Source organism: Priapulus caudatus, unplaced genomic scaffold (genome assembly GCF_000485595.1).
Source record: "Priapulus caudatus unplaced genomic scaffold, Priapulus_caudatus-5.0.1 Scaffold50, whole genome shotgun sequence".
In the NCBI taxonomy this organism is placed as follows: Eukaryota; Metazoa; Priapulida; class Priapulimorpha; order Priapulimorphida; family Priapulidae; genus Priapulus; species Priapulus caudatus.
This window is the reverse complement of record NW_014577111.1, coordinates 558,791-566,649: the sequence shown is the minus strand read 5'-3', so window position 1 is coordinate 566,649 and position 7,859 is coordinate 558,791.

The following is a 7,859-nucleotide window of genomic DNA, read 5'->3' as shown; positions in this document are numbered from 1 at the left end:
CACTGCAACAGTGCTGCCACACAGCAGGGGAAAAAATCGATCACTCCATGTCCAATCAGCTGCCGAAACCCGAAAACGATTGTGAAACCCAAAACGAGCATCCGCAGCTAAAACAGAGCACAGCGCAGTTCAATAGGTTACGAACTGCATTGTTTATCAACAGGCTTTGAAAATGAGAAGCCAACCCATTCGTAACATGCTGTTACGTGCGCCAATACGTGCAGCCGCGAGCGTGTGGAGCTCAACAGTTCGAGACGCCAGGAATCTTTACAATATTTCCAGCCAGAGAATAACAGAAAAACATTGTTATGCAAGAGGTTTCCACAATGAAAAGTCCAAGCCGCATTCGTACATTGCTGTTATAATAACTTTGTCATTTCATACATATTTACTATTATGTTCCAGTGTTCTAAGATTGGGTTGTGCTGTCATATTAATGTCATTACGTAAGCAGTTTTTCCCCATGCCTTATTATCTTATTAGAACTGATTTCTAAAATCATGATTCGTGCAATGTTATTGTGATTTTTTACCCCAATGTTCCTATTTGTGTCCCCATTATTAGTAGTATTGTAATAGTAGCGACGATTTACGCCCAGCGCAGGCGGGTACAGCGCTAGTATTAATATAGTAGATGGTGTCGTACCACGTCTGTCCTACTGTTCTGCTGTGTGCACGCGTTCTATAATAATGAATAGTATTGAATAGTAGAGTATAAACACGTAATAGAATGGTATTTAAGTTTTACACTCATGATTTTGCACGCTACTAGTGTAATAAGGTGTCTTATAAAAGATAATATCAAGTATTAGTTATTATATCAAGGTATTAAAATTAGCTCTTGATAATATCTATTACACGTTTAGTTTATAGCTGCAGCTAGCTCTCAACTGAGAAATGTCATGAAATATTATTTAAAAAAAGGTATTTTCGATATTTTCGCAGTAAGTAAAGAACCATAATTACGGACTCATTACCAACCGTGACACGCATTTGAGTCAATGGTTGGCCCGTGTATAAAATTACGTCTTCCGACATTGGAATGACAGAAAATATCCGGCCTATATACCCATATATCATCATAAATTATTTATTATAATTATGAGGCCCCTGATGACAATAAAAAGTTAGGTCTCCCTTTTAGAAAGACCGCAACTCTTCAGACGACGATGAAATGCTGAAAAATGACATTGGTCACCGGGGAAATGGAGGCTGTTCACGTTGTTGGCCGTATCGTGCGTGCGTCCTCTAGCTCTGAATGTCGGCACTACTCCCACTGTTATCATCGTAAGGTAAATAAAAATCTTTCATATTTTTAATATATCATCTAATTAATGTGATGATACAGAATTATTCTATAATTTTCATTTTATTATATGAATTATTATCATAAATAATATGAGCAAATTATTATATGTATTAATTGCAAATAAAGTCCACAATAATATAAATTTATATTATTATATTATACTATGTACTCAAAACTATTAAAATACAACTAATAATTATTGAAAATTAATATACAATAAAATCAAATGGTAAATCCACTGAGCATTTAAACTCTGTGAAGATCAAAGTCAAAAATGAGAATATTTCTGTTCTGCTGAGTTTTTTCCTTTCAATTTAAAGGGTATTTAATATATAATTTAGAGATATTCTGCCGGAGCAGGAAATTCACCAGTTACAAGAAGCAGGTGGAAGCAACAGGCAAGCAGAACTTGATAGGATGGGTAGCGCCTACAACTCGTACTTAATTTGCTTGAATATTTCCTTTTATACTACCACAGCGTACTGTCACACCCTATACGCGGCGTAAGCCACAGTCAGACACAACATACATATATATATAATTGACGTACGAGCACGCAGCACGCACACTCACGCAGCACGCACACGCACACACCTACACACAATCACACACACACACAACACACACAACCACACACACACACACACAGGCCACACATCACACACATACACACACACACACACCACACTACACACACACCCACACAGGCAGCTAACCACTAACACACACGGCGCGCGCACGCACACACCACACAAACACACATATATATATTGACGTAGCGAGCAACGCATCGCACACACACATCACGCAGCACTCAATGATGCACGCACAAGTCGCACATCACACACACCACACACACAATCGTCACAAAACACACACACACACACACACACAACACACACGGAACACATCACACACACCACACCCACAACACACCCACCACCACACACCACACACAAACACGCACACACACACACACACGCACACAAACACGCACACACACACACTCCTCTCTCTCTCGCCGTCGCTCTCTCTCTCTCTCTTCACACACACACACATACACACCACACACGGTACACAACACACACACACACACACAGCACACACACCCACTACACACACACACACACACACACAAACATACGCACACACTCTCTCTCTCTCTCTCACACACAGCGTCACGCTCACCACACACACACACACACACACACACACATCACACACATCACCACAACACACACACACACACACACACACGACACACACAGCACCCCACACGCACACACACACAACACAAACACACTGGGGGACCGGCGCACACATACACACCACACACACATACCGTATCTATAATAATATAAATCTATGTATACTCAATATTATTTTTTTTTTTTAGAAATCAAATGTGAAACTGTGCTTCGAACCATTTGGAGTGTCTGATCCACCTAATGAAACAGATGAGTGGAGACAGTGAAAGCGAGCATCATGGTGGCGAATTAGCCTTGATGCTTGATAGCTTCTGTTGACATGACTTCTTCGCGGTGAGTTGATAGGATGACACGGACCATAATACTTATAAATAAATACTATAATCTTATTACTGATGTTTACATGTATTTGACAGCAATAAATAGGGAGCGAAGGAGCGAGAGAGAGAGAAGGAGAGAGAGAGAGAGAAGAAGAGGAGAGAGAGAGAGAAAGAGAGAGAGATAGAGAGAGAGAGAGAAGCGAGAGAGAGGAAAGAAGACAGACAGAGAGAGAGAGAGAGAGAGAGAGAGAGAGAGAGAGAGAGAGAGAGAGGAGAGAGAGAGCGCGGCCGCGCGCGAGAGAGAGAGAGCGTATTTAAGCGGCGAGAAGAGAGAGAGAGAGAGAGAACGTAAGAAGAGAGAGATTAGAATCATATCAGTGCTCGATAACAGCATTGTCCGGTTGTCCGAGACAACGCAGAATTGCGCCGGACAACCTAACCAGTCTGAGACATTGTCCGTGGACAACCAAGAAACACTCAGACCCCTTATCCCTAACACAAACACTAACTCTAAACGACTGCGGCTATCTATATATACGCGTGTACCAATTAATCTATGTATAACTTTGCTTTCATATTTTGCGTCTGAACTACATCAATCCCAACGCAACTGGGTAGGCTAGGCTGGCACAATAATGTTCAGTTCTATACTTGTGTTTTCTAAATCCGAGTGTTTTCTAGCTCAATCAAAGAAGAAATCTTAATCTGACTTAAATCGGTTGAATAAGGATGAAGAATAGTGGGACCAGCTGGTATTTCCAACAGCTGGTATATGTCAGGTTTTCCTGAGATTTATGAGAGGTGAAACATCGATTTGAACCAGCAAACCAGCAAGTTTCTAAATTTTCTGGGAGGACCGCCCCTACCCCCCCTTGCCTGTTTTCACTCCCCTCCCTCCTTGGGAAAGCCGCTAGACCCGCGCACTAGAACAATTACATATTTGGGAGCAGAGAAAAATGAACAAAAATGTCGCTTTCGAAATGAGAGAGGCTAGAGGTAGAGAGAGCGCGAGCCGAAGGGGTGGAAGAAGGAGGCGGAGGAGCCAGTAAAATGATTAAGTCATCACTATTTTGCGGCAGTTCGCTGTTTTGGTCCCTTGTTCAAAATCCTGGCTACGGCCACTGTTTTTGGGGTAGTTTTCTGCATCATTATTATTATGTGATTGAAATAAATAGGAGATTTGGGATATTTTTTGGGACAACCAGAAATTGTTGTCGAGACAACCCTGATTTATGCCGGGGTTGTCCGCAGGACAGACCACATTTTTTTTCTTATTTCGAGGCACTGTATATAGAGAGAGAGCGGAAAGACAGAAAGAACAGAGAGAGAGAGAGAGAGAGAGAAAAGAGAAACGAGAGAGAGAGAGAGAGAGAAACGAGAGAAAGCGAGAGAGAGAGAGAGAAGAGAGCAGAGCGACAGGCAGAGAGAGAGCGAGAGACGAGAGAGAGAGAGAAGAGAGAGAGAGAGAAAAGGAGAGAGAGAGAGTGAGAGAGAGAGAGAGAGAGAGGAGAGAGAGAGAGAGAGAGAGAGAGAGAGAAGAGAACCGGCAGAGGCGCTGATCATTGTCGCGACTAATCCACCTGCATGTCTCTATACCTCATCAACATCTCCTTCATAGATCTGTTGAGAGGTCGCGTCTGGAGTCCCCGGGGCGTGACGGCAGGGACGGTACCCGGGGCAGCGGGGAGAATGGCCGTGACGGGAAGCTTGGACCACAAGGCCTCGATAGTAAATATACCGCCCTGCTGGCAGTTAAATCCATCTATGTCGCGCGCTAATTGCTGTCCGTTGCTACGCGTGTATTTAGTGCCTGACTGTATTCCTGCCAAGCAAATATCCTGCAATATATGTAATCTATAGGGTCCAGTTGGACCGCGTGGTCCTCAGGAGAGAGAGGAAGTCCGGGAGTGACGACAGAAGTGCTCTGGTGGTCTGACTATATGAGGAGGAAATCGACATGAATACGTCAGCGAGTAGAGCGCAAATATTTCTCTAACTGTAAGTAGGAGTTGTATCGCATCATGTGACATTGGAGTGCCTGCGAGTTTAAAACTTTATATAACAACGAATATTTAACATAACAGCGCCTTGTATAATAAGTAATATGTACTTTCCCACTTTCTTTCAATTTGACAATATATTATATAAATTACAAGTGTAAGTAATATAGTAGTGTAAAGCTGTCTATATCCAATCCAAATACGCAACACGCGTACGCGATTGTGTGTACTTAATAATAGAATTGTTCTTTTATTATTTTTTTTTTATTTCCACGAACTTGAACACAAATAATACATTTACACATATAGGCTGATTAAATATGGTAGGCCATACAAGGTTTGAACACTAATAAGACATATTCAAAGCATACTTTTGTCATATTCCAAAATTTGGAAGATATATACAGCCGACTACACTAGATAAAGCACAACAAAATGCAGTAAGATGTATACATTACATATAGTAAAGAAGGAAATTATATGGTACTTTCTGCTGTATGTCTGGGTGGCAAGAAGGGACTGTCGCAGGTCGTTTATTTCCTCTCTTAACTTGGCAATGTCGCGGCCGTCTTTCCCTGGAATTATTTTGACGCGTCCGATGCTCAAACTCAATGAGTCGACTTATCTCGCTAATTTAAGACAATCTGTCATTTAAATCAGTCAAAACAAACGTCATTTGTCGTCCATAAGCCTACTTGGTTTCGAGGCCTTTTATGCTTTATTATATCAGGCCTTGATGACCTCGACTAGCACTTGGCTTATCTCCGACATGGTGAGTACTGGCGCTGCGGCATTTCTTTTTCGTTCACTGCTGTTGGAGCTGATTGAGCCGGCCCGTGTTCCAAAATATGTGCGAACAGATTCAGGGTTGACCTGTTTATCCTTCCTTGGCATAATAAATCCGCAGCATAGTTTTCATTCATAAAAAGCGAAAATTGTGGAGAGTCGACAGGCCACACGTCTTACCACAACGACGCCATTACCGGAAGTCAAAAGAAAGAGAAAGAGAGAGAGAGAGAGAGAGAGAGAGAGAGAGAGAGCGAGAGAGAGAGAGAGAGAGAGAGACAGAGAGAGAGAGAGAGAGAGATATAGAAAGAGAGAGAGAGAGAGACAGGGGGAGAGAGAGAAAGAGAGAGAGAGAGAGAGCGAGAGAGAGAGAGCGAGAGAGAAAGAGAGAGAGAGAGAGAGAGAGAGAGAGAGAGAGAGAGAGAGAGAGAGAGAGAGCGAGAGAGAACGGCAGAGGCGCTGATTCATTGGTCCGACTAATACACCTGCATGTCTCTAACCTCATCACATCTCCTTCATAGATCTGTTGAGAGGTCCGTCTGGACCCCCGGGGCGTGACGGCAGGGACGGTAGCCCGGGGGCAGCGGGGAGAGATGGCCGTGACGGGGAAGCTGGACCACAAGGCTCGATAGTAAATATACCGCTCCTGCTGGCAGTTATATCCATCTATTGTCGCGCCTGTAGTTGCTGTCCGTTGATACGCGTGTATTTTATTGCCTGACTGTATTCCTGCCAAGCAAAATATCCTGCATATATGTACATCTAGGGTCCAGTTGGACCGCGTGGTCCTCAGGGAGAGAGAGGAAGTCCGGGAGTGACGACAGAAGTGTCTTCTGGTGGTCTGACTAATGAGGAGGAAATCGACATGATACGTCAGCGAGTAGAGGCGCAAATATTCTCTAACTGTAAGTAGGAGTTGTATCGCTATCATGTGACACTGGAGTGCCTGCGAGTTTAAAACTTTATATAACAACGAATATTTAACATAACAGCGCTTGGTTAATAATTAAATGTATTTTCCCCTTTTCCTTTTAATTTGGGATAATATATAATATACAAGTGTAAGTAATATAGTAGTTAAACTGTCTAATGTCCCAATCCAAATACGCAACACCACTTTTTAAATAATAGCAATTGTTTTTGACTTGATTCTATATGGTTTAATATATTACAATTGTCAATACCGATGTGCATACTAATATATTCTAATATATAAACTATTACTATTATATCTGACTCATGTCGTGAAATGAATAACAACGAATAACTCACATGAAACAATGAATACAAATTAGAGATGAAGAAATTGCAAAAGCATAATTTGCGCCTCTTATAATGGTTTAATTTAACATGTAATTATACCGAATAGATCGCGCCAACGTAACCCATGGTGGAGCCATGTACGTGAGATGGGGAAGAACGACTTGTCCAGAAACTGGTGCAGAACTCGTCTATAACGGTACCATATATATTACAAATTATTGCCGGGTCTTATCCTCAGTGATGATGAAGCGGCTAATCCTTAAATTTCTAGGAAACGAAAATATACGCCGAATAAATGTAAATTATCATAAACTAGTGCAAGTGATCATGTCGTGATTGTTAAACCCCTCATTCCAGACCCTCTCGCCACAACATGCAGTTTAACTGGAAACCGCGCCCCTCCATTGTTATTACCGAGCCGAAGCACGAAAATGCATTCTTTTCCCAGGAACTAGTTCAAACAACGGTTTTTTATTGACACGCGTTCCGTAAAAACTGCAGTTCCTTCCAATCAGCGTACAATGTATAAAAATTGATTGAGAGAATGACATGCCGGTACTTTTACATGCATCGATTAGGCGTGGTAGGCAGTGCTCACTACACTCACCACGGGGGAGGTGGAAACTACCAATGTCTTCCCTCAGTCCCGCAGTGGGGCAGGTTCCAAGATGGAGTCCAGGCAGAAAATTACATGTAAGTCCTAGACTTTTGATTTATTTCTGAGACGAATGAATGAGTGAATGAATTAATGAGTTAATGAGTGATTACAGTAAAAACCCGCGTATAAAAACATAGATTTTTCCAAGTTAGCCTCAACATGTTCTTATATAAATGGTGCTTACTGAAAAATTAGGCTCAAAAGGTTTTTAAATAGGTTCTTAATTGTTTCTACTTTTAATATGTACTAGCTGAAACCCGCGCTACTCGCGGGCTTAGTGACTGTGATGCATGTGTTACCAGTACAGTAGTGTTAC